We start from the raw sequence: 13,822 nt of genomic DNA on the forward strand, positions 1-13,822 counted from the left end.
CCTTTCCTCTTTCCTTCCAAAAGCTGCCGTGTTTATGTGAACTAAGTCATTTTCACTGAAGAAATAAAACCTAGAAAAAGTCTGATAAAAAAAATCTGAATCACAGAGAAAAAAACGTGGCCCCAAAACAGATCAAAGTAACCACATCAAACAAACAACTCTTTAAAAGGAAAAGTTATAGTCAAACCATTCTTTCCTCTTTACCTGAGATAGCTGCAGGAATTAACGTCATTTTAAAACAAACACTCAGAACTTCTTACTCCCCTAGAGCAGGAGATAAAGTAAATATTCAAGTCACAGGGAATTTTATTTAAAAATGCTCACTAATGCTGAAGTGGTCCCAGTCTGACCTGATTGAACTTGTTAGTTAACGTACTGCTAAGGTTTTCTTCGAGAAACTGTTAGGAAGGATTAAGGACTGTGTGTTTTGCTGCAAGTGTTTCTATGGCAAGATGGGTTCATTAAATTTATTATGCAGCTGCTTTAAAGTTTTTTTATATACATTTTAAGTCACTGCATTCTCAGCATATTGACAAAGAAGCCATTGCCTGCAAAATTAGCTTAACACTTCTTTCATGTTGGTAAAATCAACAAAAAAAAAGTGGTGGGATATCAAACACTTGGCAGTCATGGTCTGACTTTCTGCTTTTAATAGGGTGCCAAAAAACAGGCAAAAGTGAAGCAGTCTATAAATAATTGACAGTAAATACATACTGATAATTTAAGAGAACAATCTCACACAATTGGTTTCTAGAAATTAAAACCACGGCAGAAAAGCAATTAGTTGGACGGAAACTGCCTGGCTCTGTGCTAGAATTGTGTGATGTTCACACATGCACACGGTGGAGCGATAATGAAAGAGAAGAGACATGCACATGCAGATAGGATTTGCCTTGGCACATGTCTAAGATATACGTTGATAAGGATCCAAGTACACTGAACAAAACCCCAAGCAATTCACACCTTTAGCATCTTTATTGAACAAAATTTGTCTGAGGGATCGGGGGAAGTGACATTTCCAACATTGTGCGGAGCCAGTTGAATTTTACGAAAACGTTTCATTTATCAGAGTTTTAATGATAGAGGCCAGAGAGAGGCTAAAATCCACTAAATTCTATTAAGTTGTGTATAGGCTTAATTTTAAAATTAGTAATAAAGCTAGCTTGAATATAACATTAAACAAATATTAAGTGCTAATTTGGCTGTTACTGAAAGTGCGTCAATGTATTTTATTGGAAAAACATGATTTACAATTCAAAGCCCTGCATATGTGGCAGTAGTGCCAACTCTGTAAGGCATAGGAGCTGAATTAGGCCAGAAGGCCAATAGAGTCAACTCCAAACTCTGCGGAAATCAGGTTACACACCAGAGTTCTATCATCTCTCCACTGAAGTCCTTTAACTTTGCCTGATTGTGCCTTTGCTGACAGAAGAATCATTGCTAGAAGGTGGTTGTGAAGAAAATCTTGTACTGACTCTTACAGAGAATTATAATAACCATTCATTTCATACCCTGAAAATCATTTCTTATTTGAACAGGCCAGGGATGGTAACTTAACAACTTAGTGCTGGGGATTTAGGCTACTCTTGCCAGCGTAAGTCTTGAAACTACATTCCTTTGCTGACCATTGTCATATTATTATTCATTTATTTAGTAATACAGCATGGAGTAAGCCCTTCCAGCCCGTCGAGCCTCGCTGCCCCAGCAACCCCCAACAATCCCAACATAACCCTAACTTAATCACGGGACAGCTTACATTGACCAATTAACCTACCTGGAATGTCTTCACACTAAATGCTACGCTACCACGGTGCCCAGCTCAGCCATTATGATTTAGCTGCCAGCATTCTCAACAGAAAGCTATGCGTTTATGTTTCCTCCAAGGACTTTAATACTGCACTGAAAGATGTTTGCATGTTTGCATACGACATGTTAAGCCAAGACCATTATCTAGGTGGATGTGAAGGATTCCGTGCACGATGAGCCAAAATATTTTCACTCGTGTCCTGGTCAGTGATTGTATCATCAAAGTAGTTAACCTGAATGTTATCATGTTGCTCTTTGCAGGGCTTGCATTTGGGTGCCTGCTGCTAACATCAATACATGCAGGCCTGCAGGGGCATGTGTTAAAGGATACAATGAAAGTTGATTCAGCCAACACAAAGTGTTTTGAAAAAGGACTGCAATTTCAGATTTAAGAGAAATTTGGATGACTACATGGATGGGAGAGGTATGGGACGGCTATGGTCTAGGTGCTGGTCGATGGAACTAGGCAGAATAACAGTTCAACATGGACTAGATGGGCCAATGGTCCTGTTTCTTTGCTATTGTGCTCTATTGCTCTTTGACTCTAGGATCCCGGTGCCATTGTTCACCGAGGAGCTAGGTCTTGCATAAAAGCATCTCAATCACTTGGAGTGTGCATTGTCCAAGGAGGCGACATGAGTGGCACTGGTGCTTTAGAAACATAGAAAACCTACAGCACAATACAAGCCCTTCGGACCACAAAGTTGTGCCGAACATGTCCTTCCCTTAGAGATTACCTAGGGTTACCCATAGCCCTCTATTTTTCTAAGTTCCAGGAGTCTCTTAAAACACCTTATCGTATCCACCTCCACCACCATCACTGGCAGCCCTCTCCACCACTCACTCACCACTCTCTGTGTAAAAAAAACTTAGCCCTGACATCTCCTCTGAACCTACTTCCAAGCACCTTAAAACTGTGTCCTCTCATGCTAGCCATCTCAGCCCTGGGAAAAAGCCTCTGACTATCCAAATCTATTAACTTTGTACTTCAAATCTATTAACTTGATGACACCACCAACGTTTTGACTTGACAACGTTATTAATGCTTAGACTTGATGACGCTATGAATGTGAAGTACTGGTTTATATTTCTCGTGTATTTTCTATACACAGAGCCTATCTTTGAAATAAAACACGTGCTTTCATGTAGGAGTACATGCATTGGACCCTTTATTCAAGGCTGTGTTGCAACTATAGATTTACAGTGGCGTGTTCTCCATCGTACATCTATAGAAATTTGCAAGAGTCTTTGGTGACATACCAAATCTCCTCAAACTCTTAATGATGTAGAGCTGCGACTGTGCCTTCTTTAAGTTTGCCCAGGACAGAGAAGACAGTGTATGTGCTTGTACGTGTGTGTTTGTGTGAATGTGTTTGTTTATATACTGTATATTATATCTGTGTGTATTAACCCCAAGTATACTGAATGCAGAGATGTGAAGAATAATTTGTCAAATGCCCTCTAGGAAAGATTTATGTTTTCAAACCTGTAAATTCTGAATGTTTGTTTAATTGCTGAAATGAAGTTATTTGCTTATTTTCCCCCTGTCATCTTACTCCACCATTGGCACCATCCCGTTCCACAACAAATTTTACCTGAAAGTTGTGATAGCTGCATTCTTTAGAAAACAAAGCCTCTCACTTTAATTCCATTTATCTTCAGAGATTAAAAGAATACTCACTGAATTATTTAGAATGGATTTTATGGATCCCTCTATTTACAGGATTATCATTATTAGGATGAATGGGCATAAGCAGCCAAATAGTTTGTCTGCAATGCAATGGATAATTACTCAGAAATAAGATGGTTTTATGAAACATGTTTACTTCTTCAAGCTCTTGGCAAGTAATCATGGTAACATAGTTGCTTATCATAAAAGAGAATAGAGTATGATTTGCAAAGCAATAGTTCTGCAGATCCTGTGCCTTGATCTTCATTCGAGAGGTGAGTTCCCAATCTCCTGCAATTAAATACAATACTTATGGGGTGCTGAAAAGCAGAGCCAAAGGAAGGAAGATTGAAATGAGATGGTTTCTATCCCTACCAATGTTCTGATACAGGAAGTGAATTGAATAATCGATTAGCGAAGAGAGAACCTCAGTGTGGGAAAGATTGTTGGTGAGAAGATGGGACCATCAGAAAAATGGAAAGAAGATTTTTGAGAAAAGTAGACTTTGATAGAAACTTGTAATGGAAATATAACCCAATAATTGGGGTGCAATAGTTCAGCTGTATAGTTCAATAGTAGTATCTTTTGAGTGTCCACTTAAGGTCAACAAAAATGGATATGATTTTCCATACCAGCTAGAACAACAAACAGCAGCTGGACACCAAGTAGCCAAACCATTTGGGATGCTCAGATTTGAATTGGTTATGTGGTCAGGGTGGATACAGATCTCTGTGCTCAATTCATTGAGTTGTCTAGTTCTGACAGGCACACTTTGGACAAAGGGTCAGTCAATAAATATGGCACATGGAAAAAAAAACAGCATCCTCCTGGTAACAGGAAGGAAATAAAACATCCTAAATGTGACAGAGATAATGTTAATACTCAACTCACCTAAAAGGTTGTGGGCATCTCTTTAAACTTCTGGGATTTGGTTTGGTTTGGCTTTGTTTGTTTGCTGAAGTAGAGACATAGCGCAGAAATTGCATGAGAAAGGCTACTGACCTCAATGCTCTAAATTTAAACATGCTTAAGTATACAAATGACCAAAGACTCTACACTGTGCATTTTTCTGTCAGCTTCCTTCAGCCAAGGGCAGACATCAATCCTGATGTTTGGAAGAAGTGTCAAGAAAGACAAGAAACCGTTGACTCCTTGCTGTGTACAAGCATGTTGCAAATTCAATGCCCAGGACATTCACAGCAGCAACAAAAGGCAGCTGTTGGAAAATGCATGAACAGTTAAAAATGACTACCTGAAATTAAAAAATATATATATTTTATAAGGCTGGTTTGTATAAATCTGGGGCAATCTGTCATTTGTTTAAGTGAAGAAAGCATGCCTCAACTAATCTCAAACACATATTTTACATGAATTGTATTGAAAATTAAACAAAGATCATATTTCATGCTGCTTTAACTGCTCTCAGTTGAGCTAGTGGGAAGAGTCTGGAGGCTCCAATGCACAGGATTGCAAGAGGCTGCAGAAGGTTGTAGAAACAGTCAGTTCTATCATCGATACCATTGAGGACATCTCCAAGAATGCAGGATCCATCATTAAAGACCCTCACCATCCGAGACGTAGTCTTCTTGTTACCACCATTAGGAAAAGGTCCAGAGCTTGAAAGCCCGCGTTCAATGATTCAGGAACAACTTCTTTCCCTGTGCCATCAGATTTCTGAATGGTCCGTAAGCACTACCTCATTATTCATTTTTACACTTTTTACTTGTTTTGTAATATAAAGTAATTTTATGTCTTTGCACTGCGGCCACAGAACAATGCATTTCACATCATGTAAGCCAGTAATCGCAAACCTGATTCTGACTCCGAATATTACAATCAACATCAGAATCAGAATCAGGTTTATTATCACCAGCATGTGTCGTGAAATTTGTTAACTTAGTAGCAGCAGTTCAATGCAATACATAAATAGATTAAAAATCATGCAAATACAGAAATAATATATATTTAAAAAGTGAGGTAGTGTTCATGGGTTCAATGTCCATTTCAGAATTGGATGGCAGAGGGGAAGAAGCTGTTCCTGAATCGCTGAGTGTGTGCCTTCAGGCTTCTGTACCTCCTACCTGATGGTAAAAGTGAGAAAAGGGCATGTCCTGGGTGCTGGGGGTCCTTCATAATGGACGCTGCCTTTCTGAGACACCGCTCCTTGAAGCTGTCCTGGGTACTTTGCAGGCTGGCACCCAAGATGGAGCTGACTAAATTTACAAACCTCTGCAGCATCCTTCGGTCCTGTGCAGTAGCACTCACCCCCATACCAGACAGTGATGCAGCCTGTCAGAATGGTCTCCAAGGTACATCTATGGAAGTTTTTGAGTGTTTTTTTTTTACATACCAAATCTCTTCAAACTCCTAATGACTTATAACTACTGTCTTGCCTTCTTTATAGCTGCATCGATATGTAGGGACCAGGTTAGTTCCTCAGAGATCTTGACACCCAGGAACTTGAAACTGCTCACTCTCTCCACTTCTGACCCCTCTATGAGGATTGGTATGTGTTCCCTCATCTTACCCTTCCTGAAGTCCACAATCATCTCTTTCGTTTTACTGATGTTGAGTGCCAGGTTGTTGCTGCAGCACCACTCTACTAGTTGGCATACCTCACTCCTGCACACCCTTTTGTCCCCATCTGAGATTCTACCAACAATGGTTGTATCATCAGCAGATTTATAGATGGCATTTGAGCTATGCCTAGCCACACAGTCATGTATATATAGAGAACAGAGCAGTGTGCTAAGCACACACCCCTGAGCTGTACCTGTGTTGATTATTGATCAGAGGTTTAGAACATATTACATCGAACTGTTCACCACAATAACCTTGTAGCTTTTTGGGTGCCTGTAGTACTTGGGCTACCACATTCCAGTCTCAATAGATTCAGGCAAGGAAGGGAAAAAATGGGCAAACCTAAAATGCAATAGAATAGTTGCCTGATGACTCAGTTGGTAAGCATGCAACTGAGTAACAGAAACACAGGCATCACAGTCCAAGTTAATTGGTATTGAGGTATTAACAGAGCAGATACTAAATTTGGTATCTGCGTCTTTAGAGTAGAGAGAGTGAGAGAATTCAGTTCAGTGCTATCACTGATGTTCCTTGCTGAGTGTACACACATGCGAATGCTTAGGTTTGACAATATAACTTCCAGTGATCTGTACTCATTCACAGGATGAATGGGAAGACAGAGCATCTATTCTTTAACTTGTGGAAAAATATTGTTTAGGATGATGGCAGAAAGCTGTAACATCATTTTTGAAAGCTGAGTCAGAATATCTATGTCGGTCTTTCATTAATAAATAAATCAATGCAATCTTTTGCAATGGATAATCATTTTCCCAAAACTATGGATATGTAGTAGTGACACACATGCTATCATTATGGGCTTAATCTGTAATATCTTTGTTATTATTACTTTTTTGTATGAGATGTAGTCAACAGTGTTAAGGTAAATTTTATATGATGCCACTTCTGTCAGATTTCCCCTTGACATCATCAGTAATTTAATAATTGTTTATGATGACTTTAATATTTGCCTTTAACTTGATTTGACTTTAATATTTAATACGTGCATTATTGTCAGATCATCATTACAGGCTCATTTTGTTACATCAAATATGCAGATACTTGCTTCTTCTTACTTTATTTAGCCCTTGTATTTGTAGTTATATATTTCAGTGATGCCTAACAGAGGCTAAATACGTGTCATGCTTGGTTATATATAGTCTAAATCAGTTTTAATGTATGTGTACAATGAGGAGTTATTTCCAGCATATCATTTTTCCGTCTGCTTTATTTCTCAACTTGTGCATTTACTATTTGACTCACTCCATTCTGGCCTCCACCCATTGGATGGCTCCCATTCAAATTGCACAAATCTGGAAGTTTTCCTCATTATATATGTAAGCCAATGCTTGCAAGAGCATGTGCATGCACGTGCATACACATGCACTAGCGTGCGCACACACACGCACACACGAGAGGGTGCAGGCAGGGCCAGTTACTCAGTTACTTCTAATATATATAGGTATCATTAAACTGACACTACTTCTGAAAGATCAACACATTAGGTAAACATGATCAATATTCTCAGAATTCTGAAATTATCAGTTGGTTTGTTACGAACTTGCCAGGAGGCTGATGTATTGTGAAAGATGAAACTTGTGGTAGGTGTGAACTCTCCTTTGCTATTGTCTGCCAAACCATGGGGATTATTTTTAGACATTAGTCCCAATGCTGTTACTTCTCCATCAACATATAGGAATTGAGGATGCTGAACTACGTGATGGTTATTGGTCTTCATTACTGGGGATCTGGGAAGAAGTCGAGACAAAGAGTGATATAAACACTTTGAAATAATTCAATAACAATTGTTTGTTCAGGATTATCATGCAAGGAGCGACTACCAGAGCACCAGTGGAGGTCATCTTGGTTTGCAGCTTACTGACTAATCAACTGAGATGTCCCTGCATTTTGCAGCTGCATCAACACGGGTAATCTCGAGAAAACTCACCATTTCCTGCATTTGGCTTCCTCTTAAAGGAGAATTTCCTCCAAAATGTTAACGTGTCTTCAAGCCAGTGATCAGTCAGAACGCAAACTTAACTGGGGCAGCCACGTAGATAATTCATACAAAGAGAAGAACAGAGGCTGAGTACTCTGTGGCAGGTGACTTACCTCTTAACACCCCAAGTCTTTCTGCCATTTATAAGCTCAACAACCACCAAGGTGCAGCAGTCTACTCAACTACCCCCCTCCCCAGTCCAACACCCTGTACGTTCACTGTCTCTGCCATTAGTGCAGTGGATACCATTCACAACATATGCTGTAGCAGTTTATATCGTCAGAAGTATTTCCAAATGGGTGACTTTGGAATGTAGTGATTACTGCGGGACTTAGACCAATTTGAAGAACGGGCAAAAACGTGGCTGATGGAATGCAGTGTTGGGAAACATATGATAATACATTTTGGTTAAAGGAACAATAGTGCAGACTATTATCTAAATGAGGAGAAGGTTCAAACATCAGAGGTGTAGAGGGACTTAGGAGTCTCCCAGAAGGTTAATTTACAGGTTGAGTCTGTGGTAAAGAAGGAAAATGCAATGTTGGCATTTATTTCAAGGGGAATGGAATATAAAAGCAAGGAGATAATGCTGAGCCTTTATAAGACACTAGTCAGGCCACACTTAGAGTATTGTCAACAGTTTTGGGCCACATATCTCAGAAAGGATGTGTTGTCATTGAAGAGATTCCAAAAGAGGATCACAAGGATGATTCCAGGAACAAAGGGGTTAACATTTGAGGAGCATTTGGCAGCATTGGGCCTGTACTCATTGGAATTTAGAAGAATGTGGGGGGATCTCATTGAAACCTGCCGAATGTTGAAAGGACTAGAAAGGGTGGATATGGAGAGGATGTTTCCTATGGTGTGGACTATCCTGAACTAGAGGAAACAGTCTCAGAATTGAGGGGTGACCCTTTGGAACAGAGGTAAGGAGGAATTTGTTTAGCCAGAGAGTTGTAAATCTGTGGAATTCTCTGCCACAGACTGCGGTGGAGATCGAGTCTATGCGTATATTTATGTGGAAGTTGATAGTTTCCCGATTGATCGGGGCATCAAAGGATATGGCTAGGAGGCTGAATGGCCTCATTCTGCTCCCATGTCTTATGATCTTATAGCATTAAAACATTATTTTCTGCAGGCTTTAACTCCCAATGGCTTATTAGAATGGGAGATCTTTCATCAGAAGGTCTGCAACCATTCAAGAAAGTGGCTCATCATAACCTTTTCAAGGACAATTAGGTCTCAACAATAATTGTCCATGAAAAGAACCCATATACCCTGAAAAACATTTAATATCAAGCTAAAGCCAAGAATCTGATGTGAGATATATACAGAGCCCCGAACAGGAGCCAAGATGTGGGATATAAATTACAATGGGAAGTAGAAAAGGCAATGAAGGTAGCTTGGGAAAATCATGTTTGTGCTGGATCCTTACACAGGGAATTTCTAGAAGCCTAAGAGATGCCTTTTTAGAGCAGCTTGTGATTGAGCCCACTAAGGGAAAGGCAACTTTGGATTAGATGTGTAATGAAACAGTTGATTAGGGATCTTAAGGTAAAGGAACTCTTAGGATACAGTGATCATAATATAACAGAATTCATCCTTCAGTTTGAGAGGGAGAAGATAAAGTCACTTCTATCAGTGGAGTAAAGGGAATTACAGAGGCATGTGAGAGGAGCTGGCCAATGTTGATCGGAAGGGGACACTACCAGGGATGATGCAGAACAGCAATGGCTTGAATTTCTGGGGTCAATTCAGATGACGCAGGACAGAATCATCCCAAAGATAAAGAAACTTTCTAAAGGGAGGATGAGGCAATCTTGACTGACAATGGAAGTCAAAAACAGCATAATAGCAAAAGTGATGGCATACAGTACAGTATTGCAAAAATTAGTGGAAACTTAAAGGATTGTGCTGCTTTTAAAAACCAACAGAAGGCAACTAAAAAACATAAGGTGAGAAAAGGTGAAATATAAAGGTGAGCAAGCCAGTAATATAAAAGAGGAACCAGAAGCTTTGTAAGATTTATGATGAGTAAAGGAGAGGCAAGAGTGGATATTGGACCACTGGTAAATGATGCTGGAGAGGTAGTAATGGGGGGAGACAAAGAAATAGCAGATGAACTTAATAAGTATTTTGCACCATTCTTCACTGTGGAAGAATCCCAGAAATTCAAGAGTGTCGGGGGCAGAGGTGAGTGTAGTTGTCATTACTAAGGAGAGGTGCTTGGGAATCGGTAAAGTCTGAATGTAGGTAAGTTACCTGGATGAGATGACTATACCCCAGGATTTTGAAAGAGGTAGCTGAAGAGACTGTGGAGGTATTCGTAATGATCTTTCAAGAATCACTGGATGGTTTCAGAGCACTGGAAAATTGCAAAAGGCACTCCTCACTTTAAGGGAGGGAGGCAGAATACAGGAAATTATAGACCAGTTAGCCTGAGGTCAGGAAGATTTTGGAATCTAATATTAAGGATAAGGTTTTGGGCTACTTGGAGACACATGATAAAATAGACCAAAGTCAGCATAGTTTTCTTAAGGGGAAATCTTGCCTGACAAATCTGATGGAATTCATTGAAGAAATAACAGGCAGGATAGACAAAAGAAAGTCAGTGGACGTTGTTTATTTGGATTTTCAGAAGGCTTTTGACAAGGTGCTGCACATGAGGCTGCTTAATAAGATAAGAGCGCATGGTGTTACAGGAAAGATATTAACATGGATAGATGACTGGCTGACTGGCAGGAGACAAAGAGTGGGAATAATGGGGGCCTATTCCAGTTGGCTGCTGGTGTTCCGCAGGGATCTCTGTTGGGACTGCTTCTTTTCATGTTACATGTCAATGATTTGGATAACAGAATTAATGGCTTTGTGGCCAAATTTCCAGATGATACATAGATAGGTGGAGGAGCAGCTAGTGTTGAGGAAGTTGGGTGTCTGCAGAAGGCCTATGACAGATTTGGAGAATGGGCAAAGACGTGGAAGATGAAATACAGTGTAGGGAAGTGTATGGTTGTGCACTTTCTGGAATAAAGGCATAAACTATTTTCTAAGCAGGGTGAAAATTCAAAAATCAGGGGTGGAAGGGACTTGGGAGTCAGTGTGCAAGTCAATCTGAAGGTTAACCTGCAGGTTGCGTCTCTGGTAACGAAGGCAAATGCAATGTTAGCATTCATGCTGAGAAGACAAGAATAAGAGAGCAAGGATGTGACTTTACAAGGCCGAGGCTTTATAAGGCATTGCTCAAGCAACACTTGGAGTATTGTGAGCAGTTTTGGGTCCCTTATCTCGAAAAGATGTGCTGCCATTGGAGATGGTCCAACGGAGGTTCATGAGAATGATTCCAGGAATGAAAGGGTTAACATATGAAGAGGATTTGATGGCTCTGGTCCTGTACTCAATATAGATTAGAAGAATGAGAAGGGACCTCACTGAAACCTATCTAATATTAAAACACCTTGTCTGAGTGGATGTGGAGAGGATGTTTCTGACAGTGGGTGAATCTAGGACCAGAGGGCACACATTTCGAACAGGGATGAGGAGGATTTTCTTCAGACATGCTTTTATTTGCCATTTCATATCTACTGGTTCCTGATAGCAGAGGTCTGAGAAGGTGGCTGAGTTCCACAGATGAAAAATTGATCCACCATGGTCTTTCAGCATCACTAACTTGAAATTTATACAGAGAACAGGGTTTTGGAATTGGTTTCTTACGTACAGTGAAAACCTTGCCTTACTACTGTTCATACAGATCAGATCATTACACAATACATTGAGGCAGTAGAAGGTAAGACAATAACAAAATGCAGAATGAAGTATAGCAAGTACAGAGAGAGTGTGTACACTGCAGGTAAACAATAATGTGCAAACTCATAATGAGGCAGACTGGGAGGCCAAGAATCCATCTTAATCTTTTAGACTGCTCTTTGCCCTTTGTGCCCTCAGGGGGATTTTACGGCAGTGGTGGCAAAATGAGATAAGAAGTGGCAGCCAAACTATCTAAAGACTCAGGCCTACATCCTTCAATGTCCTTATTAATAATAGCCTCCAAGCAATGGCAGGAATGACAACAGGGTATAGCCTGTATAGCTGGCTGTGTCAAAGCAATGGCAATGGGGCCATTTCAAAGTGGTACTTACAGCGTCCCAACTAACATTTATTGCAAAATCGTCATCACTAAAATACATTGCTTGGCCATTGGTACATTGTTCTTACCCTGCTCGAGCCTGCTCTGTTCAAATTTGGCATCATTTTTATTGTATGTTAATGATAAATATCAAAGTTTCTTCACTTCATGTGAAGCTAATATGAGAAACACTGAATAAATCCAAATATTTTATGTTTACCAAGGAGCTATGGAACTTTGAATTAGAGAATGGATTTTATCGGAGCTGGGTGGAGGCAAGAAACTCATTGTCAAACCAGGCTGATGATTATATTTTAGAAAAACTCACTTTATGAACTATAACAAAAAAAGTTTGGAAGCTTACGATAGCAGAAATCAACGTAACAATAAATATAGATGAGGTTGGGAGAGTGAAGCTAAGAATGCAAGGGTCACAGTAAGACACTGGCAGGAAACAGATCTGGCATTTACGGACACATTTTTCTTAATTGACTTGAGTCAGTTTCAAAATTAAAGGAGCAAGGTCAATCGCTGGTATGTGCTAAGGGAGTGGATCTCTGCCAGGCCAGCAGCTGGACTGCCACACTCAATTCAGTGTCTCTCAGTTGGCAAGGGAAGAAATCAACCAGAATTCCCTCTCTGATCTTAAGCAATGAGCTCAGCAGAATATGAGGGTCTTGGGGATTTTGGGGGATGTTTGTTAGCATGTTGCCCTTAGAAAAATCCACATGGAAGTATTTAGAATGTTTCACAATGCACAAAATTAGAGATAAGGGACAGGACAGTGATTCTCCATTTCCTGGGGCTGGAATTACTGCAGGAACATCTCAGTCACTTTAGTTCCTCTCCAAAGGCACACCCTACTGCTTGGACAACTGTAACTCGCATACCCCTGTGGCTTTCTGCAGTGACAAGCTGAGTGTGCAGAATAACACAGTGAGATGAAGAAGATCCATCTGATTTATCCAGGTGTTGTCTTAGCCTGCACACGTGTATACAATGATACACACTCGATTAAATATGTCATGTGTTACCATTCTTATTTACATATACTACTCTGCTTCCCCCCGCTTCAAAGCAGAAAGAAAGGACATAAGTAATTTGACAAATTTACGGATCTACTGGGCTTTGAAATCCTTTCAATCTTTGTAACTGTCCTTTTGTTGATCCTGGATACTCGACAGATGTTCTTGACATTGTTTCCTTTTCCAGTATCACTGCAGGTGTCTCCTTGATCCTCTTCAATCATGCCTAATGACAAATTTTCTGGGGACTCACTTTAGGATTAGTTCAAACTCACCAAATTCTTGACCATATCAAGCTGACTTCACACAGTTTAAATGAGCTTCACTAAATGTCCCAAATAGACAAATGGGATAATGCTTTGAATAGTAAACCTCCACGGTCTCCCTGAGATTTCATTTTTTAAAATCTTGGATCTACCTGATGTTACCAGCAAATAAATCATATAATCCTTCCATGCCACATGTCGTGTTTGTTTTATTTCAATTGCCTTTCTTCCACCTTCTCTTCTATATTTGGCAGACATGTCCCGAATGTTCTGTACACCAGCATTTCCACAAGTCTGTATCCCGTTGAGGAAAATAGCGTTGATCTGCAGCTGTATAGAAAATCTATGAGTCAGTGC

This window comes from Hemitrygon akajei, chromosome 7, assembly GCF_048418815.1.
Source record: "Hemitrygon akajei chromosome 7, sHemAka1.3, whole genome shotgun sequence".
Classification (NCBI taxonomy): domain Eukaryota; kingdom Metazoa; phylum Chordata; class Chondrichthyes; order Myliobatiformes; family Dasyatidae; genus Hemitrygon; species Hemitrygon akajei.